Source organism: Hypanus sabinus, chromosome 14 (assembly GCF_030144855.1).
Source record: "Hypanus sabinus isolate sHypSab1 chromosome 14, sHypSab1.hap1, whole genome shotgun sequence".
In the NCBI taxonomy this organism is placed as follows: Eukaryota; Metazoa; Chordata; class Chondrichthyes; order Myliobatiformes; family Dasyatidae; genus Hypanus; species Hypanus sabinus.
The window spans coordinates 63,709,936-63,735,904 of NC_082719.1; the positions used below are offsets into that span (position 1 = coordinate 63,709,936).

At 40.8% G+C, this 25,969-nt stretch overlaps 1 protein-coding gene across 1 annotated transcript in view; it reads right to left on the bottom strand.

Moving 5' to 3' along the window:
• The window catches only part of rnf180a (ring finger protein 180a), a 149,180-nt gene that overhangs the window by 114,209 nt on the left and 9,002 nt on the right, over positions 1-25,969 (bottom strand). The window contains exons 2-3 of the mRNA XM_059989329.1: positions 21,182-21,302; positions 19,436-19,477 (exon numbers count right to left, since the gene is read on the bottom strand). The gene's annotated coding sequence lies outside the window, so the exon portion shown is untranslated. The remainder of the gene's footprint in view (positions 1-19,435; positions 19,478-21,181; positions 21,303-25,969) is intronic.

The following is a 25,969-nucleotide window of genomic DNA, read 5'->3' on the forward strand; positions in this document are numbered from 1 at the left end:
CTTTATGTTTATTTAAAGATACAGCATGACTTAGGCCCTTCTGGCCATTCAAGCTGCACTACTAGCAACCCTCATTTAACTCTAGCCTAATCATGGGACAATTTACAATGACCAATTAACCTACTAACCTGTACATCTTTAGGCAGTGGGAGGAAACCCATGCATTCCATAGGGAGGACATACGAACTCCTTACAGAGTATGTTGGGATTGAACTCTGAACTCCAGCATCCTGAGCTGTAATAGCATCGCACTAACCAACCACTACACTACCGTGGCACCCTATTTATCTTTAGTGTATCATTTTGTGCTGCTTCAGATTAGGAGTAACAACTATTTTGTTCTTCTTACACTTGTGTTCTGGAAATGACATTGAACAATCTTGAATCTTGAGTTCTTGCTCTGGATTTCCAGCATCTGCAGAACCACATGAGGTTACAGTTCAAGAATCCGATATGTTGTAGTAAAGTAGCTTCTATACCTCCTGCCTGATAGTAGCAGTGATAAGAAGGCACAGCCTCGATGACTGCGATGCTTGATGATAGATGCCACCTTCTCGAAACAGCACCTCCTATAGATGTTGTCAGTGATGGAGAGGGCTGTGTCCACTATTCTCTGCAGTTGCTTGTGTTCCTGAGCACTGGAATTGATGTACCAGTCGATGATGCAACCAGTCAGAATACTTACAACAGTGCAACTGTAGAAATCTGTTAAGAGCATTTGATAATATGCCAAATCTTCTTAAGCTTCTAAGGAAGTAGAGGCACTAGCGTGCCTTCTCATAATTACATCTGATTGCTGGACCCAGAACAGCAGATCCGAATGTTAACACCCAGGAATTTGAAGCTGCTTACTCTCTCCACATCCAAGCCTACAAACAAGGTTGGCACAGAGTCACCCAACTTCCCCTTTCTGAAGACAACATTCAGCTTCTTAGTTTTATTAACAATAAACGTGAGGTTGTTATTGCAGCACCACCAAAACAGATGTTGAAGCAGTCTTGATGAAGGATCTTGGGCTAAAACATCCACAGATTTCCACAGACACTGCCTGACCTTCTGAGTTCCTCCAGTATTTTGTGTGTGTTCAACCAGATGCTTGTTTGCTAACAAATGCGTGTGCAGTACAGGTGACATTTTTTCCCTCAGGTAATGATGGAAAAGCCTCCAAATGGTGCACCCAGCACCTGCTAACATTACCTTGATGTTAATCACCTGCATTGATTGTTGTGGTAAACTGAGAAATGTACTATGCCCTGAACCTACACATTGCTTTGGTATACAGTACATTCCTGCTGTTCTTAATGGCACCTCATAACTCTCCAGCTGTCATGTGGGTTTGCCCACTTTGTTGCCATGGCGACAAGGCAGCGTAGCGGTTAGCGCAATGTTATTACAACTCAGGTTGTTGGATTTCAGAGTTCAATTCTGGCGCCGTCTGTAAGGAGTTTGTACATTCTCCCTGTGACCGCATGTGTCTCCACCGGATGCCCAGTTTCTTCCCACAGTCCATGGACATACCAGTTGTAGGTTAATTGGTCTTGTAAATTGTCCTATGATTAGGCGGCAGCTCATTGGGCTGAAGGGGCCTGTACCGCCCCGCATCTCTAAATAAATAAATAAGAATCTGATCTGTCAGTTACGTCCTTCAGAACTCACTCAGTAGTAGCACAAATAGTGAAGATAAAGAAGTCCTCCACTCTCTGTTCCTGCTAATTTCACTGTTCTTACACAAGTGCTAAACAAGAACCAGCGGAAGGAGGATAGTATATGACTATCAGAAGGAAGTCTAACTGATGCCAAGAAACTTCAGCGATTTACAAGATCAATGTTGAGGTATCCCATGACTACCTCCTCCCACTGGTTAATCACTGAAGTGCTCCCCTCTGATGATTCTATTCTGTCAGAAAGACAGAATGTACGGAGGATTTGTGACTGAGGAAACTGGAACATTTTGGCAGATGTCTTTCTCAGTATTTTAGTCATTTCTGATCTGATAAATATAGAAACTCATTTTTCTGGCAGGATATCTGCAGGCATTTCTAATTACTTAACTTTCTGAGGGCACCTGCTGAAACAATCTGGGGTGTGTGGTGACTAAAATCCCAGCCTGGGTCACACTAATTAACCTTTGACAACATCTTGAACAGCACCTGCCAGTGACTACAGCAGAGATGTGCTTGACCATTTAACTAACATTCAATCTGAGCCTTCATTCAGGTTAAAAGCTGTTTCTCATTCTTTCATTTCTCTCTCTCTCTCTCACTTTCTCCCCACACACCCCATTGAACAGCACCAATTGTGAACCAGTTGAAAATCTTGCTAGAAAACAATTTTGGCAGGTCCTGTTGGGGGTCTCGACCTGAAACATCGACTGCACTCTTTTCCATGCATGCTGCCTGGTCTGCTGAGTTCCTCCAGCACTTTGTGTGTGTTTCTTGGCAGTTATACTGATTTCGAATTCCTTTGAGTGAGGAAATGCCAAAAGAAATAGTATTAAGGTAAATGTTGCAAAAGCATACATCTTATTAAGTTACCGAGAAGAATGTGTGAAATCGGTCTATGTCATGTTACTATGATGTTTTGAGGCACTGCACAGGCACAGAGCACGGGGTTCAGATAAAATTTTCTCAGGGACAAGAATGTATTCTTGACTTCCAGTGACACCATGATTTAGTATTGACCTGCCTCGCATTCCCTCCCTCGAAACTTGAGGAATAATAGCTGTTAAGTTACTTTTGTCCATCTATGAAAGATGTTTTTGCTAAGTAAAGAGTAGAGGAACACGAATATGGCGTCTCGGACTTCAAAACACATTGAAAAACAAGAAATACAAAGAGAAGGCAAAGACAAAAAGATACAGCTAGCGCCAGAACAGGCCGAAGCTAGCAAAGACGATGAGGGAGAAAGATATGGCCATGATACTACGCGAGTTGAAAGAGCTGAGAAAAAGAAAATCAAGAGCCATTTTCAGACACCAAGGCATCCCTATCCAGACTGGAGACCTCGGTGACAGACCTGAAGGAATAACTGGACCTACTCGAGCACAAATCTCTGAGTGTAAGTCTTGAATTAATGTTAACGAGGATGCAGGAGAGAGCACTTAAATACCTGTTGAAGCGAGAAGCCACTCTTACCGCAGCTTGCGATGATCTCCAGAACGGCTTACAAAGAAATAACTTAAGAATGTCTCAGATACCTGAGGGTAGTGAGAAAGGAGATACGGTGCAGTTTGTCAAACAGTTAATTGAAACAACGCTTCGGCTGCCAGAGGACTTAAATATACATATTGAGAGAGCCCATCGATCTCTGATCAGAGAGCTGGCGTCCTCTGCACCACCGTGCTCCATCATTGTGCGTTTCTTGGATTTTACAGTAAAAGAGGCAGTACTGCGTCAAGCATGGGCTCATATAGAAGTTGTGTTTCAAGGCAGAGTCATCTATTTTGATCAGGAATAGTCTCCCGAGGTCCAGAAAAGAAGAGCAAAAGTCCACGCCGGATCAAACAGCTAAAGGAGAATGGGGTGCAAGCAAGTTGTCGCTTCCCAGCGCAGCTGAGAATAAACCTGGATGCTGGAGTGAAGACCTTTCCTTCCTCGATTGAAGCTTTACCTGCACTGGACAACCTGGGCATCTCCGTGCCGGTGAGTGGGAGGGAGAAGCTGGAGCAGCAACTCATCAGTGAGGTATGGCAGGTGCAGCGGAGAGGGCGAGGAGGATGGAGCGCTGCGCTGTCGGAGGCAGACATGAGAGCTTTCCTGACATAAGAACAGGACGATTACATTTTTTTTCAAAGGAGGAGGTATTATAAACACTGTCTTTTTTGGACTGATTAATAATTTCTGGGTGTAAGTAATACTTAACTGTCTTTGCCAACATGTACAGTTATTTACCAGCATAACTGACATATTTTGATATACAATGTAGTTTTGTGGGGGGAGGAGGGCGAGTTAAATTTTGTTCAGCAGACAGAGAAGGAAAAGGAATCATCAAGTGAGGGAACCAACTCAACCAAGGGATATATTTTCTCTGTGGTTTGTAGCTATGACAGCACTGTGTGCATGTTCCCCAGAGAGAAGCAGCTGTCATTACTCTCTGCCTAATTATCATCAGGGGGTGGTCTTGATAAGGGAAAAAGCAGTCATAATAATTTGTTTTATCAGGAATTTTAAAAGACCATCTGGGTTTTTGGAAGTGTTGTTTGGTTTTGTTGTGTTTTGTGGGTTATATTCTTTTGTATATAGTTCTCTAGGCATTGGCAGGTCATCACAAGTTTTTCAGTTATTATACTATAAAAATGCTGGGTTTGGTTGAAGGTGGGCGGGGGGTGGTGATGTAGTAAGAGATATTGTATCATGGCCACTTTGAACATAATTAGTTATAATATTAATGGAATCATCACCCCATTAAAAGGAAAAAAATACTGGCTCAAGTTGAAAAAACTTAATTGCTCTATAGCCCTATTACAAGAAACACATTTAGGAGACATGGAACACAAAAAATTAAAAAGAGAATGGATAGATCAAGTCTATTATTCATATTGTTCTAATAGTAGAAAGAAAGGAGTTGCAATATTAATTCACAGATCAGTTTATTACGTGGTGGAAAAAGAGGTTAAAGACAAGCAGGGTAGATATGTGTTCGCTTTGGGCTTGATGGGAGGTGAAGAGTTTACTAACATGAGCATCTATGCACTGAATGAAGATAACCCCACCTTTTTCAAAGAAGTAGCTTTATTACTTGCCCGGGAAGCTAGAGGCACAGTTATAGTTGGAGGAGACTTTAATCGTATTCTTAATAGGAGTCTGGATAAATTACCTGGGAATGGGGAACCCCTGAGCAAGAAGTCTAAAACAGTAAAAATTATGTTGGATGAGCTTGAGCTAGTTGATGGCTGGACAGCATTGAATCCAGGTGCCAGAGATTTTAGTCATATACCAAGAGCCCATGGCTCATATTCAAGAATTGACCTTATTTGCATCCAAAAGAAGAATCTACATCAGGTGAAGGAATGTGTTATTGAACCCATTAGATTGTCAGATCACGCTCCTGTTAGACTTATACTAAAAGTAAGCTGTAGGCGGCACTTCAGATATTGGAGGCTCAATGTTTCCATGTTGATGGACCCTTCTCCCTATAATCAACTAGAACAATGCATTGATGAATATTTTGTGACAAATGACAGTGGCGAGGTTTCACACACGATACTGTGGGAAGGTGCAAAAGCTGTGATTAGGGGAAAATGTATTGATTTAGCTGTTCAAATGAAAAAAAATGCCGAAACGAAAAATGTAATCAGTTACAAAGTGAAATAAAAACATTAGAACAAAGGCACAAATTAACACTGAACAAGGATGATTGGAAAAACCTACAAAAGTGTAGGGGTGCCTTGAATAAGTTGCTCACATATAAAGCAGAAGGAGCACTTAGATACACAAATCAAAAATATTATGAGATGGGGAACCAGGCCAACCATCTGTTAGCATTTCAGTTGAGAAAGGCACAATCTAACAGAAGAGTTGTACCAAAAATTAGACATCCTTTAACTTTCTCCAAGGTATCGAACCCAAACGATGTAGCAGAGGCATTTAGGGTCCTCTATAAAGGTCTGCATGATTCTTCGGATTCACCACAAAATAAAGGCAAGCTGGATGAAAATTTCAGAGACATCTATATAAACAAACTTTCAGAAAGTGAGATTGTTTCACTGACACAAGCAATCTCAGAACTAGAAATAAAAGATGTTATTAAAACATTAAAAAATAATAAATCTCTGGGTACGGATGGATTTTTATAAGATGGGTGAGTTTTATAAGATATTTACAACAGAGCTTACTCCAGTTTTATGTAAAGTTTTTAATTATGCTCTGCATGAACATGACCCCCTGACGAGCTGGTCAGAGGCAATCATATCAGTAATCCACAAGGATGGAAAGGACCCTATAGCATGTAGTTCATACAGACCAATCAGCCTGCTTGGTACTGATGTGAAGATTCTTTGTTCTATTTTAGCAAAGAGATTATAGAAATATATAGGAAAATAGATTAATCTAGATCAAACTGGATTTATTCCAGGCCACCAGGGAGCAAATAATGTTAGAAGAGCTTGAAATATCCAGTCTTTAGCACAGAGGTCCATTCACCCTTCAATGCGTCTTAGCTTAGGCGCCGAGAAGGCATTTGATAGGGTGGATTGGATATACTTGGACTATACCTTAGAATAAATGGGTTTTAATGCAACATTTCAAAGTTGGATGAAGACGCTGAATAAAGATTCAGTTTTGAGGGTTAGAGTAAATGGATACTGTTCCAATTTCTTCAGGCTCAAAAGAGGAACCAGACAGGGGAGTCCCCTATCCCCGATATTATTTGCCTTAAGCATTGAACCACTGGCTGAGTTAATAAGACAAAATGAACAAATTGAGGGTATAACAAATCAAGGAGGTATAACCCATAAGATAGCTTTATTTGCAGATGACATTCTTCTCTTTATAAAGAATCCTCTTTCATCAGTTCCCCCGCTTATACAATGTCTCTGGATTCAAAGTTAACGAAGTGAAATCTGAAGCTATGATGATTACAGGGACCTGGCCAAGCCAGCTGGATGATGAAGTGACTTTACGTTGGCCAAAACAGGGCTTTAGATATTTGGGGGTTTGTTTAACTCACAGTTCCTCACAGCTCTTTGCAGCCAATTATGTTAAACTTATTAATTAAGTGAGGAGAGATCTTGAACATTGGGAGATGTTTCCTTTATCACTGATTTAGGTAGAGTAGAAGTGATCAGGATGAATATTTTGCCTTGGCTTCTTTTCCTTTTCAGTGCTCTACCCATAATAGTTCCTGTATTTACTTTTAAAATGTTGGATAGACTCATCAGTAGGTTTATATGGCAGAAGAAGAGGCCCAGTGTGAGACTAAAAGTGTTATACTCAAGTAAAAAACAGGGAAGTTTAGCTTTACCTCATTTAAAGGCCTATTATTGGGCTGCCCAATTAAGAGCAATTGTGTCATGGATCAGAGAAGATGTGGATTCAAGATGGGTTCACATAGAGCAAAATTTAATTGGTGAGTTATCTTTAGCAGCTCTTCCCTTTTTAAATCCAAATGTGTGGAAGAATGTTGGGATTCAGAATGAATGGGTTAACTATACATTGAAAGTATGGGATAAAATTAGGAAAAAATTAGATCTTCCTAGGATTATATCAAGGGCAACCAGAAATGCATTAATTTCAGATTTTATTCCAGCAAGACTGGATTCAGGTGGGTGCAAAGAGGCCTGGTTCTTGTGGACCAAATGTTTGATGGTGAGGTGCTCAAATCTTTCTCCCAACTCCATACTGAATTCAACCTTGTATCAAATGATTTTTATAGATTCCTCCAAATTAGACATTACCTTACATCACACAAAGAATGGAACAGTCTTAAAATACAGCCAAATAACTTGGAAAAATTTTGGATAGAGATCATCATGGGTAGGACGCAATCCCAGAAAATTGTATCTTGTATATATATTTTTAAAAAACCTGGATACAATGGATGACACATTGGATGTTAAACATAAGTGGGGATTGGAAGTAAATACCATAATAGAAGAGTAAGAGTGGGAGAGGTCTTCGGAGTCATGGCATAAATGCTTCAATAGTTCTAATTGGGGGGAATTTGCTTGGAAAATAAGGATGAGGTACTTTAAAACCCTGTTAGTAATATCATTATATGCAGAAAAAAAACAGCAGACTTTGCAAGAGAGGTTGTGGCCACATTGGGAGATTTTGCACATATATTCTGGGACTGTCCCAAATTAAGGGAATTTTGGTACAAGGTCACTGAGGAAATAAGAAGGATTTTAGATACAAGTATACCCTTTGAACCTAGTCATTTAATTTTAGGCAACCTCCTGCAATCTACATTAGAGAAGAATAAACTATACATGTTAAGAGTCTTGATTCTGATTGCTCATAAAATGTTAACTGTTAACTGGCTTAAATCTCACTCACCCACTCTGGAACAATAGATACAGAGACTGAAAGAAGTGAACTGTATGGAAAATACCACTGCAAGTCTACAGCTGAAAATGGACTCTTACTTGGAAAGATGGAGCTCTGTTATAGAGCATTGCTGTAAGATCACTCGTCTTTATTGGTTCCTTAAAAAAGGGTCAAATGTACTTTGACTCAGGACTCAGTTATTTTTGGAGGCACCTCATACACTGCCAACTCCTGCACTCAGTCTTTCAGCGGGTTTGATTTGTTTTCAAGTAACTGCTGCAGTTTTTTGTCAATTAAAAAAGTTATACCAAGCAAATACCAGTCTACGGCAAAAGACTGCCACGCATCTGTTGACAAAATTGGAATCTCAACACTGAGAAGCCCAAGCAGCTTGCAGTAGGATTATCTACGGCCTTTTGTTGATTCATATTGTCCATTTCTAGTTTGAACACAGTCCTGAATGGTCAGCATTGCCAGTCCAATGGGGACCACTGCTATTTGCCTGAGAGTGCATCGCTTTTTTTAAATTGAGTGCTGAAGCATTGTCCCGATTGCTAACATTTGATTGTTCCTTGGCCTGGTTTAAGCACTGTGGATGTGTGAACAGTTTGTTTGTTGCCTACGTTTATTGAAAGGAATATCACTGGTACATTTTGCAAATGTGCTGTAGTAGATTAAAGTTAATTGTGAGTGGTGCAATCATGCTTGATCCAACACGTTACATTGAAGGTCATGGTGCTGCAACAAATATAACAGAGTGAATGGAAGCATGGAACTGTTGTCAGTGACTCTGCAGTGAAAGCCATGAAAGAATCAGACACAGCAGTGAGTAGTGCCCTGGTATCCAATGGGCTTACAGGGGATGGCGATTGTGGTTGTAAACTTCCCATTATTCCAGCTCAAGTGAAGTCAAAAAGGCTAACAAGGCAGTGATTATTTATGAAGTACAGCAATGTTCTGCACTGTGGGCCTCATGAACATGCTCAAATTCACAGGAAAAAGTACACACATTCTCTTACACACCAGGGGCCAAGAGAAGGTCGTGAGTAGCTACACTGTTTCAGGATTGGAAGTGGCTGGCTTAGATGGTGAAAACCATTGTGAACTACCTAATATCTGTACACAGGAAAGTCTGTCTGTCCATGGAGGGAACATTCCATGATAGAGGATCTCCAGGAGGTCTCACCTGAAGCGTGCCCATTTGCCAAAGATTGATTCAGAAATTTAGGATGAATGTGCCTAAAGCATTGGAGCCATTGCAAATGACTCACAGTATTAATGATGGACCTTATGCAGTCAGAGCAATGTTGGGTTAGACTGTGAATGGACACTGAAAGGAGAGTTTGTGCTTGGCCTGAGCTGCGAGTTAACAGGATCTCAGTTTTGAACTTGGATGAGCTTTGCCAGTGGCAGTTCCATGCAAACTTCCCTGAATGCAGTCAAGTGAACCACCTGGTTTTCACCACAAGTTCTTAGAGCTGGTTACAAATTCTACAAAACTAGTTGAAGACTACCATCAGATTATTTTACCTTTGAGAATGATAAATAACAGGAAGAATGTATCACAGTGTGCTCTAAATCCATGGAAGAGGTTTGAGAAGAATTTGTCATTTCACACTAACTACACTGCTTTCTTGAAGGATGTCATCTCCAAAGGTTATACTGAAAGAATGCCAGCAGAGGATCTGGAATGTAGTGGTGGGAAAGTTTGGTACATTCCACATCATGGTATTTATCACTGCATAAAAGGGAAACTTCATGTTATGTTTGACTGTGGAGCGACTTTTCAGGGAATATCACTTAATGCTCAGCTTTTAGAGGGACCAGTCTTACTAGCTCATCGATTGGAGTCATAACCAGATTCAGAAAATAACTAGTGGTGAACCGGCTAAATATGGTTGACTTTAGAATGGTGGTACATCTCTTTGATGCAACTTCATCACCGAGCTGTGCCAACTTCACTTTTAAGAATTGCACAAAAGACAATGAAGAGCAGTTCAGCTGTGAGACACTGGATAAGGTTTTGCAATGCTTCTATGTTGATAACTGACTAGTGTCAGGGTCCTTTGAGGAAGGAGTAGTGTCTCTCTATCATGACCTTGTATCCATTTGTCCTAAAGGCATCTTTCAACTCATAAAGTGGATACACAACAGACATAGTGTGCTATCTGTGATATCAGAAGAGCAAAGAGCGAAAGACATGGAAGATTTGGATGTGGATCAAGATATACCTTCAGTGGAGAGAGTACAGGGTGTCCAAAGGAGCACCCTGTTCTGATACTTTCAAGTTTAAGATCATGTTCCATGATAGACCTCTTGCAAGAAGGGGGATCCTCTACACAGTTAGTTCTATCTTGAGTCCAGTGGTGTCATCTGCTAAGAAGATCCTACAAGATCTATTCAAGTGACAGCTTGCCTGAGAAGACACTATACCAACATTAGCTGTCCATGAGTTGAACAAGCCGGCTGGAAGAACACTGCCATTTGGAAGACTTCAAGATAGTTAGGCATTTGAAGCCCCTGCATTGTGCAGAAGATACTGCTGCTCAGTTACACTACTTTACAGATGCAAGAGAAGATGGCTGTGGAGCAGTGACATACCTATGTTGCACAACAGGGACTCTCAGTTGCACAGTGCTTTTATCATAGGGATCTCTGTGGTAACTCTGTTGAAGTCGGTTTGCTTCTCTCATATGGAGCTCACCACTGCTGCAATGGTGAGCTGTATGGACACACTGCGGAGGAAGGAGTTGCACATGCAGTTTCAGGACAGTTTTTTGGACAAATAGTACTTCTGTTCCGAAGTATATCAAAATTGAAACTCCCAGGTTCCAAACCTTTGTTGCAAATAGTGTTTCAGAAATTCTTAAGGTCACACAGGCATCTCAAGCAATCCAGCAGATGTGGCCTCTAGAGGGTTGAAGGTAAAGAATGAAACATGAGTGTCGGCCTCAGTATCTTCTTCAGCCTGAAAAGGAATGGCCTGTGAATCCCGATTGTTCTGGAGAACTGCTAGATGATCCAGAAGTCAGAAGAAATGTTACAATGAATGCTATTAAGATTGACGAAGAGGTGGGACATCCTGGGCATTACAACACATTATCCAGGTTGTGTCAAAAACACTAGATTCCCTGCATGTACAGCTGTAAGAAGAATCCTGTCTAAATGAGTTGGTCTGTTGACCATTGCACCCAGCTCCAGGATTCCAACACATGGCAGATCTACCTCTGGACAGGGTTGCCCCAGATGAACCTCCATTTATACATGGACTACTATGGACCTTTTGAGGTGAAGAGTAGAAGTACAGTGAAGAGGTATACTGTCATTCTTACCAGTCTGGCTACACGAGCTGTTCATATTGAAGTGGCATCTTCTTTAGACACAGATTGCTTTGTAAATGCACTTTGACACTTTACAGCAAGACGACGACAGGTTTATGAACTGCTCTCTGATAATGTGTCAAACATTGTTGGAGCTGAGCATAAGGTGTGAGGACCCATTGAGAAGTAGAATCATTCACAGATTACTGATGTCCTTCTTCTCCCCCCCCCCCCAGCTTGTTCACAAAACAGATATGTGGACGGTGTTTAAAGATCAATTGCACAGAGTACAGGAAAGGTATGTTCCTGTTAGAAGGAAGGATGGGGATGGAAAGATAAGTGAACCTTGGCTATCCAGAGTGGTGATGAACTTAATCAAGAAGAAAATGAAAAAGAATGTAAAGCTTTGAAAGCTAGGATTAAACAAAGCACATGGGGAGTATAAAGAAGCCAGGAAAGGACTAAAGAAGGGAATTAGGAAAGCCAGGAGGGTACATGAAAAGTCAATAGACAATAGGTGCAGAAGTAGACCATTTGGCCCTTCGAGCCTGCACCGCCATTTTGAGATCATGGCTGATCATCTACTATCAATACCCAGTTCCTGCCTTGTCCCCATATCCCTTGATTCCCCTATCCATAAGATACCTATCTAGCTCCTTCTTGAAAGCATCCAGAGAATTGGCCTCCACTACCTTCCGAAGCAGTGCATTCAAGACCCCCACAACTCTCTGGGAGAAGAAGTTTTTCCTTAACTCTGTCCTAAATGACCTACCCCTTATTCTCAAACCATGCCCTCTGGTACTGGCCTCTCCCAGCATCTGGAACATATTTCCTGTCTCTATCTTGTCCAATCCCTTAATAATCTTATATGTTTCAATCAGATCCCCTCTCAATCTCCTTAATTCCAGCGTGTACAAGCCCAATCTCTCTAACCTCTCTGCGTAAGACAGTCCAGACATCCCAGGAATTAACCTCGTGAATCTACGCTGCACTTCCTCTACAGCCAGGATGTCCTTCCTTAACCCTGGAGACCAAAACTGTACACAATACTCCAGGTGTGGTCTCACCAGGGCTCTGTACAAATGCAAGAGGATTTCCTTGCTCTTGTACTCAATTCCCTTTGTAATAAAGGCCAACATTCCATTAGCCTTCTTCACTGCCTGCTGCACTTGCTCATTCACCTTTAGTGACTGATGAACAAGGACTCCTAGATCTCTTTGTATTTCTCCCTTACCTAACTCTACACCATTCAAATAATCTGCCTTCCTGTTCTTACTCCCAAAGTGGATAACCTCGCACTTATTCACATTAAATGTCATCTGCCAAGTATCTGCCCACTCACCCAGCCTATCCAAGTCACTCTGAATTCTCCTAACATCCTCATCACATGTCACACTGCTACCCAGCTTAGTATCATCAGCAAACTTGCTGATGTTATTCTCAATGCCTTCATCTAAATCATTGATGTAAATCGTAAACAGCTGTGGTCCCAATACCGAGCCCTGTGGCACCCCACTAGTCACCACCTGCCATTCCGAGAAACACCCTTTGCTTTCTATCTGCCAACCAGTTTTCTATCCATGTCAATGTCTTCCCCCCGATGCCATGAGCTTTGATTTTACCCGCCATTCTCCTATGTGGGACCTTATCAAATGCCTTCTGAAAATCGAGGTACACTACATCCACTGGATCTCCCCCCCCCCCCCCCCCATCTAACTTCCTGGTTACATCCTCGAAAAACTCCAACAGATTAGTCAAGCATGATTTACCCTTGGTAAATCCATGCTGGCTCGGCCCAGTCCTATCACTGCTATCTAGATATGCTGCTATTTCATCCTTAATAATGGACTCTAGCATCTTCCCCACCACCGATGTCAGGCTGACAGTTCTCTGTTTTCTCCCTCCCTCCTTTCTTAAAAAGTGGGATAACATTAGCCATTCTCCGATCCTCAGGAGCTGATCCTGAATCTATGGAACATTGGAAAATGATTACCAATGCATCCGCAATTTCCAGGGCCACCTCCTTTAGTACCCTAGGATGCAGACCATCTGGACCTGGGGATTTGTCAGCCTTCAGTCCCATCAGTCTACTCATCACATTTTCCTTCCTAATGTCAATCTTTTTCATTTCCTCTGTTACCCTATGTCCTTGGCCCATCTATACATCTGGGAGATTGCTTGTGTCTTCCTTAGTGAAAACAGATCTAAAGTACTCATTAAATTCTTCTGCCATTTCTCTGTTTCCCGTAACAATTTCACCCAATTCATTCTTCAAGGGCCCAACATTGTTCTTAACTATCTTCTTTCTCTTCACATACCTAAAAAAGCTTTTGCTATCTTCCTTTATATTCCTGGCTAGCTTGCGTTCATACCTCATTTTCTCTCCCCATATTGCCTCTTTAGTTAAGTTCTGTTGTTCCTTAAAACCTTCCCAATCATCTGTCCTCCCACTCACCTTAGCTCCGTCATACTTCCTTTTTTTTTTAATGCTATGCAATCTCTGACTTCCTTTGTCAACCACTGTGGCCCCTTTCCCCCCTTTGAATCCTTCCTTCTCCAGGGGATGAACTGATTTTGCACCTTGTGCATTATTCCCAAGAATACCTGCCATTGCTGTTCCACTGTCTTTTCTGCTAGGATATCCGTCCAGTCAACTTTGGCCAGCTCCTCCCTCATGAATCCATAGTTTCCCCTGTTCAACTGCAGCACTGACACCTCCGATCTGCCTTATCCTTCTCAAATTGCAGATAAAAACTTATCATATTATGATCACTACCTCCTAATGGCTCCTTGACTGCAAGATCATTTATCAAATCCTGTTCATTACGTAACACTAAATCCAGAATAGTCTTGCCCCTGGTCGGCTCTCGTACAAGCTGTTCCAAGAATGCATCACGTAGGCACTTTACAAACTCCCTATCCTGGGGTCCAGCACCAACCTGATTCTCCCAGTTCACCTGCATGTTGAAATCCCCCATAACTACTGTGACATTACCTTTGCCACATGCCAATGTTAACTCCCTATTCAACTTGCACCCAATATCCATGCTACTGTCTGGTGGCCTGTAGACAACACCCATTAGGGTCCTTTTGCCCTTACTGTTCCTCAGTTCTATCCACACAGACTCTACTTCTCCTGACCCTATGTCCCCCCTTGCAAAGGACTGAATCTTATTCCTCACCAACAAGGCCACCGTACCCCCTCTGCCCACATTTCTGTCCCTACAATAGCACGTATACCCTTGTACATTCATTTCCCAGGTCTGATCTCCCTGCAGCCATGTCTCTGTTATCCCGACAACATCATAGTTACCCATTTGCACCTGAGCTTCAAGCTCATCCGCCTTATTTCTAACATTTTGTGCATTCAGATATAGAATTTTTAGCCCATTTCTCCTCTCTCTGTTTGAATCGCTGCCTATTGTGCTTAACCCAGCTCCCCGAACTCCCATCGGGCTATACACCCCTAGAATTTTGTTGTCCTTTCTAAATTTACTTATTCTTTCAACACATTTAACTCCATGTTCCGTCAGACCATCCCTCTGTACGTGTCCTCCTCACCTTTCTCTACTACACACTTAATGTTCCAGAACCATGTAGTCCCCACCTGTCCTTTATTCTTCCTCTCGCTATCCTCTCTCACATTCTGGATCCCCGCCCCCTGCAAATTTAGTTTAAACCCCCTCACGAAGCACTAGAAAACTTCCCTGCAAGAATGTTAGTACCGCTCCAGTTCAGGTGTAAACCGTCTCTTTGGAACCGATCCCACCTTCCCTGGAACAAAGCCCAATTATCTACAAACCTGAAGCCCTCCCTCCTGCACCATCCTCTCAGCCATGTATTAATCTGTATAACCTTTCTGTTCCTTGCCTCACTCACACAGATTGTTACCCTGGAGGTCCTGCTCTTCAGCTTCACACCTAACTCCCTGAACTCCCTACGCAGGACCCCCTCATTCATCCTACCCATGTCATTGGCAAGGATTAAGGTGAATCCCAAGGCATTCTACATACATCTAGAATAAGAGGATAACTAGGAAGAGGGCAAACCACTCAAATATAAAGGGCGGACACATTTACTTGAATGCAGAGAATGTGAGTGAGGTACTTCATGGGTATTTTGCTTCAGTATTTTCCAAGGACAAGGATATGGAGGACCAGGAGATTTGTGCTGTGTGTATACATACATTAGGGCATTTAGTGTTGAGGAGGAGGAAGTGTTGGGCTTCCTAATGAGTATTAAGATGTATGTCCCCAGGCCCTGATGGGATTTACCCCAGGTTATTGAAGATGGCAAGAGGTGAGATTTCTGGGCCGCTGACCTGTATCTTTGTGTCCTCTCCAGTCACAGACGTGGTCCCAGAGGACAGGCAGGTGGCTAATGTTGTACCTCTATTTAAGAAGGGAACAAGGGAAAATCCTGTGAACCATAGACGATGAGTCTCCTGTCAGTTGTACGGAAACCACTGGAAAAAATTCTTAGGGATAGGATAGATGAGCAATTGGAATCTCATGACCTAATCAGGGAGTGCCAGCGTGGCAAATCATGCCTTACCAACTTGATAGAGTTTTTAGACAAGGTGGTAAGAGAGGTTGATGAGGGTAGGACAGTGGATGTGGTCTACATGGATTTCAGTAAGGAATCTGACAAAGTTCCTCATGGGAGGCTAATCCAGACAATTAAGATGCATGGGATCCGCAGGGAATTAACCGTTTGGATTCAGAACTGGCTTGCACATATAATAGAGGGATGCAGTTGAAGTGTCATATTCAAGCTGGAGGTCTGCAATTAATGGATTTCCACAGGGATCTGTGATGTGATGTGTACAAATGACCTGGAAGAAATTGGCAATGGGTGGGTTCGTAAATTTGTGGATGATACCAAGATTAGTGGAATTGTGGATTCTATGGAAGACTGAAAAGAACACAATGTGATATAGATGAGTTGCAGATATGGGCTGAGAAAAAGCAGACAGAGCTGAACTCAGATAAATGTGAGGCGTTGCACCTCGGTAGGGCAAATACAAGTAGTACACTGGTAAGGATAAGGTCCTTAATGGTGTTGCTGAGCAGAGAGATTTTGGGCTCCAAGTTCAAAGCTCCTTGGAAGTAGCTACAGAGGTCAATAAGGTGGTTAAGAAGGCTTGTGAAATTCTTGCTTTTATTAGTCGAGGCATTGAATTCAAAAGTCTGGAGGTTATGTTACAACTTTATAAAACTCTGGTTGGCCACATCTGGAGTATTGCATACAGTTCTGGTCACCCCACTATAGGAAGGATGTTGAGGTTTTGGAGAGGGTGCAGAAGAGGTTTACCAGGATGCTGCCTAGTTTAGAGGGCATGTGCTATCACTACAGGCTGGATAAACTTGGGTTGTTTTCTCTGGAGTGGAGGCCGAGGGAAGATCTGAAAGAGGTTTACAAGATTATGAGAGGTATAGATAGAGTGGACAGAGAATATCTATTTCCCATGGTTGAAATGTCTAATACCAGAGGGCATATATCGGAGGTGAGAGGGGTAGACTCAAGCAGGATGTGAGGGGTAAGTTTTTTTACTCAGGGAGTCGTGGATGCCTGGAATGCACTGCCTGGTATGGTGGTAGAGGCAAACACATTACAGGCTTTTAAAAGACGTTGGATAGGCACATGGATGCAAGGAAGATGGAGGGATATGGATGTAGTGTGGGTAGGAGGGATCAGTCTTTGGCTGTTTTTGATTTGCTTTTTAGCTGGTTCAGCACAACACTGTGGAGCAAATTATCTGCTCCTGTGCTGTATTCTTCATATTAGGAATAAACCTGATGAACCTGCATGCTAACTTTTTATGTTTTATTTATGAGAATATCCAGATTTCTCTGAAAACAGCATTATAAGTCCTCTTTATACTTAAACACCTCTATTCTTCCCATCAAACCTGACATCCTCACGTTTGCCCTCATTATGTTCCAGTTGCCAGATTTTTGATCATTCAATTAACCTTTGTATATCTTCATGTAAACTCTTTGAAGCCTCCTCATTACTTAATTCCTGACTTCATATTTCAGAAAACACATTGTGCCCTCATCAAAAATTCAAGGTAATTATGAAGAAAAGGTCCTCAGGCTGAGATTCTAAATTGGAGAAAAGCCAATTTTAATGGTATCAGAAGCCTAAAGGCACACACTCAGCAATTCAGGAACAGTTTCTTCTCTTTGCACATCCGATTTATTATTTTATCATTGTTTTCATTCCTTCTTCTATATTATGTATTGCATTGAACTGCTGCTGCTAAGTTAACAAATTTCACAACATTTGCCGTTGATAATAAACCTGATTCTACAGCAGTGAAGTCATGGACACTATACCGATTACAGAGGAGGAGGTCTTTGCTGTCTTGAGGCAAATTAGGATGGATAAATCCCCAGGGCCTGAAATATGTACCCTTGGACCTTGAGCAGAAATTGCAGGGGCCATGGCAGAGATGTATAAAACACAAGAAATTCTGCAGATGCTGGAAATCCAAAGCAACAAACACAAAATGCTGGAGGAATTCAGCAGGTCAGGCTGCATCCAAGGAAATGAAGAGGGGAGAGGAAGGGAATTTTTGTAATATATTTTTTAGACATATTTACAACTTCCTTAGCCATGTATAAGGTTTCAGAAGATTATAGGATAGCTACTGTTGTTCTATTGTTTAATAAAGGTTCTAAGAATAAGCCAGAAATTTAGTGGGTAAGGTATTGGAAGCTATTGTACTCTAAGGGACCAGGTATATACTATAAGTATTTGGATAGGCAGGGACTGATTAGGGATAGTCAAAATGCTTTTGTGCACGGTAGGTCATGTCTAATCAATCTTATAGTTTTTTGAGGAAGTTACCAGGAAAGTTGATGAAGGCAAGGCAGTGAATGTTGTCTACATGGATGTTAGCAAGAAGTTTACCAAGTTCCTGCATGGGAGGTTGGTGAAGAAGGTTCAGTTGCTTGGCATTTGTAAGGTAGTAAATTAGATTAGACATAAGCTTCGCAGGAGAAGCCACAGATTAATAGTACATGGTTGCTCCTCTAACTGGATCCATAATTCCTTGAAAGTGATGTCACATAGAGATGATCATAGAGAAAGCTTTTGGCACATAGGTCTTCATAAATCAATGTATTGAGTACAAGAGAAGAGATGTTCTGTTGAAATAGAACAAGATATTAGAGAGACCCAATTTGGAGCATTGTGTGCTGTTTTAAGTCACCTACCAATAGGAAAGATGTAAATAAGATTGAAAGAGTGCAGAGAAAATTTACAAGGACATTGCCAGGTGTTGCGGACCTGATTTATAAGGAAAGGTTGAATAGGTTAGGGTTTATTCTTTAAAATGTAGAAAATTGTGGGGAAGTTTGATAGAGGTACAAAAAATGAGGGGTATATATAGGGTAAGCTTTTTACACTGAAGTTGGATAAGACTAGAACTAAAGGTCATGGGTTAAGGGTGAAAGGTGAGAAGTTTAAGGTGAACAGGAGGGGGAACTTCTTCATTCAGAGGGTGGTGAAAATGAGGAACGAGCTGTCAGCATAAGTGGTGGATGCAAATTCACTTTCAACATTTAAGAGAAATTTGGATAGGTACATGGATAGGAGGGCTATGGAGGGCGATGTTCCTGGCACAGGTTGCTAGGACCAGGCAGATTAATGGCTCAGCACAGGCTAGATGGGCCAAAAAGCCTGTTGCTGTGCTGCAGACTCTATGAAAAGTCAATATAGATTATAAATAGTTGAGGTCCCAGCACTGATCCCAGTAGCATGGTACTATCTAGATATTCATCATTGTTTTGTGTCCTGACGTACGACATAAGTAATCATGGTCTCATAACCATGATTGTTCTTGGCAAATTTTTCTGCAGAAGTAGTTTGCCACTGCCTTCTTCTGGGTAGTACTTTTACAAGAAGGGTTATTATCAAACTCTTCAGAGGTTGTCTGCCTGGTGTCAGTGGGCACATAACCAGGTCTTGTGATATGCACCAGCTGCTCATACCACCAACCACCATCTGCTCCCATGGCTTCACGTGACCCTGGTTGCTGAAGGGTTACCAGTAAGCTAGTGGAGGGAAGGACCAATCATCTTTTCATGCTTATATACCATTACCAAAGCTCTAATCTCTTACCTTGTGCAGTAACTTTTCATTTGGCACATTAGTGAATACGCCCTGAAAAATGAAATACACAACTTCTTCAGGTTCACTTTTATCTACATTGTTCATTTCATCCTCTAATAACTCTACTCAATTTTCCAAACACAATTTCTCTAATGTAAAACCATGTCGACAATGCTTGATTACATTATATGCTAAATGTTCTATTGCTACCTCCTTGATAGTAGACTTACTCTATTATGTTTGCCAGAATTAAATTTATATAAAAGCAAAATAACCATAATGTACTTAGCAGAGTTGTAAGCCAGTTGTGAACAATGAGCAACTTATTTCTTAAGAGTCTGAGTATTTCAACAATTACTTTCTTCAAGTTATTCCACTGTCTGAATGCCATCAGAGCACAGGAGAATCCACAAACTGAGAAATATGTCCACAGATATATAGCACTAATTAAGCCTAATGATAAGGCAATTTAGGGGGACCATATAATCTTGTTAATCAATCATTACAGTTCATTACTATTCATAGATTTCCAGCTTTACCATGAACTTTTTACAGGGCAAATGGTACAAATCATTTGCCAGCACCACAAATGTCAATTATAAAAGCATAAATTATTAACATATTAAGAGCATAGACAACTGTGAACAGTGTATAAATGCCTTGTATTTAGCAATTATATAAAACATGTCAATTCAGATAATTAGGGAATTTCAGCAATTGAATTTAACCATTCTGAGGCCTGATAACAGGGTTTTTAGGGATTGAAACCTATTGATTTCAGAGAGAGTTTAAACAAATGTTGCTTTTATTTTGTATGTAACACAGGGAACACTCTTTAAATGCAAAATGCCTGCTATAAGCAATATACAGGGGAAATGCTAAAAATTATTAACTAATGGATCAGAAATTGTGGCCTAATGCTGTTAAAGTTCACAATAACTTTTCAATAGGATTCTGCAGGTTCAAAAACTATAAAGCATAACGCCATCAGCAGAGCAGCTGGCTCTTGTGTGAAAACAAAGTAACTGTAACTCCTTAAGCCATCAGGCCAACGGAATCATTAATGTATAGCAGAGTGAATGTAGGAAAATGTTACAAATGCTTAGGGCAAAATGCAGGTCTTGTGAAGACAGAAACAGAATTAATATGTGTGTTTTTTTTAAATCAGAGCTGGAAGAAGGAAGAAAGATTAGAGAGAAACAAGCTTTAAGATACAGAAAATGTGGAAACAGGAGAAAGGAGCAACAATGAAGTTCTGCAATAAGGCAGTTTGTGAGATAGATTAAATATGAAATGGAATGATGTCGCAAGGTGAAAGAGGATGCCAAAAGGCCAAAACAAGCATCATTGGAGAAGGGTGTGAATAGGAGCAGCTGAATTATTTTCTGAGATTTATAAATTCACTGGTTGGTGTCTGGAAGCCTACGATTTGCTCAAACGACTGCTGATCAAGATTATGTTGAACTTCACTGGAACAGTGCAGGAAAGCAGGAACAAAGAATTAAAGTGACAGGCAACTTCAGATACAAAAAAATACAAATACATTATTGTTACCAAACAATTGATACTAGAGTGTACAATCATCACAGTGATATTTATTTCTGTGCTTCACACTCCCTGATTATGCTGTGATTTGAATAGAGATCATTTGCAATTAATCAATCTGCTGTTGGTCTCCCAGTTGTAGAAGAGATTATATCATGAATAGCAAATAAAGTATAATAAACGAGAAGTACAAGTAAATCATCAGCTTACCTGGCAATTTCATTTGGAGATCTGGATGGTGAGAAGTATGTAGGTAAAATGGCATTTTCCATCATTGCATTGGAAGGTTGACTGGTTTTGTTAGAAGAGCAGTCCTTTCTAAAACTGGAAGCTGAGGAGAGAGGGACAGATGTTATGTGGTGGCAACATTGGAGGTACTGGAAATGACAAAATCCTATGTTAACTGTACATCTTCAATTTAAAGAAGTTGTTACCTACTGTTCATGTAAACAATAGCAAGCATTTTTTCCATCATTATGCCTAATCTTACTGAATACACCCTGCTGTTTGGAATCAGCCTCCTGTTCTGCACCCAGGGGGACAATTTTAATAACCAAAAGCTACTTGGAATTCAGTGACCTTGGCATTAATAAGGCCTTTAATGCCACAATGCCACAATAAGGCCTTTAATGCCTCCCTTAAAAAGTCCCTGAAAAGTTTGCCAGTTGGCAAAGTGCAAGCTATAGCTTTATCGATTGTCAAAGCTACCATTTTTGTTTAAATATTTAGGGACATTTCAAAACCATTATAACATGATGCCATTTAAAACTTATTAAAATGTCTAACAATAAAAATGTATTCCAACACAAATAATTTAAGAACTTGTCTTCCCCTTTATTATCTACTTTTCAAAGCCTCAGTTAACAAACTTATTATTAGGAATAATGAATAAATCTGCCAGATGGCATTCATCCAATATTTCATTAGTGGAAAAAGAACGAACACTGAAATTAACTAGTGTGTATGCTTCTACCATCCTCATACAAAGCAGGCAGCCAATAGTATCTTATACAGACTCTTATTTTAAGTTTCCAAGGCTGCTCAGACTAACTTAAGTAAATATGTGTGAGAATACTAGATCTATAAACAATTGGTAATACAAGACAGGAAGAGGCCTTCTGTTTGTAAAACTTAAGAGGAAAAAAATAGTGAGTGGGAAATGCAGCTGAGTACAATTTAGAATCTGCTTTTGCATTGTGAAAAATATGCTAAATGGTCACAATGGCTGCATTTCTCTGACACGAGGGGGAGACTAAAATGAGAGGATACAGCCTCTGAACAGAAGGATGTCCCTTGAGAACAGGGATGAGGAGGAATTTTTTTAACCGAAGAGTGATGAATCTGTGGAATTCATTGCCAGAGTTTGTTGTGGAGGCCAAATCATTGGGTATACTTAAAGCAAAGGTTGATAGATTCTTGAATAGTAAGAGCATTCGAGGTTACATGGAGAAGACAGGAGAATGAAATTGAGAAGTAAATTATATCAGCCATGATCAAATGGCAGAGCAGACTCAATGGGCTGAATAGCCTAATTCTACTTCAATGTCTTCTGGTCTTGTGTTCATCAAAGACACACAAACAATAATGATTTGTAAGAAATGCAACAAGTTTATTTAATGTAATGGTACTTTTTCTCATGCAAAAATAATGTTGCAAATAATTCATCGCAATTAAATCTTACATGTTCGTTTTGTTTAACAATTGCTAGAAGAATTTGCAGCCTAAGCTAACATACTGCATGTCCACAGAGATTTGGCTGGTTTTTCAATAATGTAAAGAGGGATTGCTCCCAGTGACATCCTAACTGTCTGCTCCGACAGACACAAAAGGCCCTGCAACATTTAATATATGTAAAAAAAATTATAACAGTGCCCTGACCAATATTTATTCCTCAACCAAAACAACTAAAATAATAACAATTCACTCATCATATTAGAATAAGTAAAAGGGTTGGCACAACACTGCGAGCCAAAGGGCCTGAACTGTGCTGTACTGTTCTCTCTCATTGTTTACATTTCCTCCCATTGCAAACACTTTAACCGTAAATGAAGCCAGGGAAAATGTTTCCCCAACTACCCACCAGCAACTTACAGGGCACCTGCTTTCTGAGCACTCAATCAATAGGATGTAATTATGTAATAACCAAAGAAACTTAAAGGAGTACAGCTGAAACTGAGTCTATATGGATGCCTCCAAGGCAACTTTGCCCTATAGTGGAAAACAAAGATAAAAATCTTTCACAAATAAGAGAAAATCTGCAGATGCTGGAAATCCAAGCAGTGCACACAAAATGCTGGAGAAACTCAGCAGACCAGGTAGCATCTATGGAAAAAAGTACAGTCGACGTTTCTGGCCGAAACCCTACAGCAGGACTGGAGAAAACATCGACTGTACTTTTTTCCATAGATGCTTCCTGGCCTGCTGAGTTTGTTCAGCATTTTGTGTGTGTAACAATCTTTTAACCCACTTGTATTCTGACTCTCAGCAGGCACTCAGCCCTATCTTTGTCTCGTCCCCAACAAGGTTTCTAAATTATATACCTGTCAATATGGGTGACCACCTTCAATCTATCCCGACGTGAGAGTCCTAACAGTGACATGGTCAAGGATTTCAGCTCCTGTATTTTATCACAGTGTTTGCTGTCTTATTATTGTGGAATAAATCTCATCTTCAATAAAGTACTTTTGGTTTATAAAGCACTGTTTACAGTTTACCTTTGCCTGTTCAAAGGTTTGCTTCAATACTTATGTGTGACATTGTAACATTGCTATCACACAGCTCCTCAGCTGTAGTAGCAGTTTTTTTTTCTCTAATATTGAGTACTTGACACTCATCTTCTTAAATAACAGCAAAATTACTCCTGCAATTATTTCAGTTCAAAATTATATAAGAAGGCACATTGTATATGAATATTATATGAATTATTTTGTGATATATTTCCATAGGACCATAAGATATAGCAGAGTTAGGCCATTTGATCCATTGAATCTGCCCTGGCATTTCATCACAGCTAATCCATTTTCCTCTCAACTGCAATCTCCCACCATCTCCCCATGTCCCTTCATGTCCTGATGAATCGAGAATCAACCAACCTCTGCCTTAAATACACTGTTACGCCTGTGCTTCCCCCCTCCCCTTTTTGAGAATTGCAAGATCACTATTAAGTCAGGCCAGGAGACCCAGGAAATGAAAGACATGCAGAATCCACAAAGAGTTTGGAATGTGTCCTGGCCTCCGAAAGGCGGAACCATTGATAACGGCTATTGTCTCTTGGAGATGGAATTGTGTATTGAGCGCTGTGCTATTCATCGATGCCCTCAAGGAATCAGGCAACGTGGGCTGGTTGGGAGATGGCATCCTCCCCAACCTGACTGACATCTGAGACCCCGTGAGTGGGGATAAAAGGGTCTGTGGGAACAGCCCCTCAGACGCACCAGAAGAAACGCTCGAAATCCTGTAACAGCGTAATAGCGAAAGCTGGTGGAAAGCCACGTGCGTCCTTTTCCATTTGCCTTGGAGTTGGTGGGCCTTGCCACAGGAGAACGGCTTTAGCTAACAACAAAGGGGAAATCAGCCCCCAATGACTCTCAAAGGATTGACATCACAAAAGGAATGGGCGTTAAACATCCGTCTTTCTCTCCAACCAAAAGCTGCAGCTTGAATGAACTTGAGTGACTTTTATATTTCCATCGGACAATACATTATCCCCTAGACAATGATAGAGCTATTTCTTATTGATTATTATTATACCCACACTTTTAGATTTAGTATTGACGACGTATATTATCTGTATGTTTGCATTGATATTATTTTTGTGTATTTTTATCAATAAATACTATTAAAAATAGTACCATCAGACTTCGACGGACCTCTCTATCTTTGCTGGTAAGTGACCAGTTACGGGGTACGTAACAACACCCAGTGACTTGGTCTCCACAGCCGTCTGGCTAAAGAAATACCTTTTCATCTCCATTGAACATCCCTCCAATCTAAGGCTATGTCCTCTGGTGTTAGACTCCACTACCATAGGAACCATTCTCTCTAAATCTACTCTATTGAGGCCTTTCAACATTCGATAGGTTTCAATGAGATCCCCCTCATTCTTCTGAGTTCCAGTGAGTACTGGCTCAAAGCCATCAAATGATCCTCCTACGAAAAGCCTTTCAATCCCGGAATCATTTTCGTGAACCTCCTTGAATCCTCTCCAATATAAGCACACCCTTTCTTAGGAAAGGGGCCCAAAATTGCCCACAAATCTCCAAATAAGGCCTCACCAGTGCTTTATACAGCCTTAACTTTATATCCTTGCAATTATATTCTAATCTTCTCGAAATGAATGCTAACATTGCATTTGCCTTCCTCACCACTAACTCAGCCTGCAAATTAATCCTTAGGGAATCCTGCACAAGGATTCCCAAGTACCTTTGCATCTCAGATTTATGAATTTTCTCTTCATTTAGAATATTTTTTTTACCAACCACCAATCTGCACTACCATACACTTCACTACACTCTATTCCATCTGCCACTTCTTTGCCCATTCTCCTAGTCTAAGTCTTTCTGCAGACTCTCTCCATCCTCAACAGTATCTGTCCCTCAACCCTTCTTTGTATCATCCACAAACTTGACCACAAAGCCATCAATTCCATCATCCAAATCATTGATATAATGCAAAAAGAATTGGTCCCAACGCAGACCCCTGTGGAACACCACTAGTCACTGGCAGCCAGCAGAAAAAAGGCTCCATTTATTCCCATTCTTTGCCTTCTGCCAATCAGCAAATGCTCTATCCATGCTAGTATCTTTCCTATAATATCAGGGCTCTTAACTTATTAAGCATCCACATGTGAAGCACCTTATCAAATGCCTTCTGAATATCCAAGTACACAACATCCACTCATTCTCCTTTGTGCATCCTACTTGTTATTCCTTTAAAGAATTTCAACAGATATGTCAGGCAAGATTTCCCTTCAAGGAAACTATGCTGAATACAGCCTAT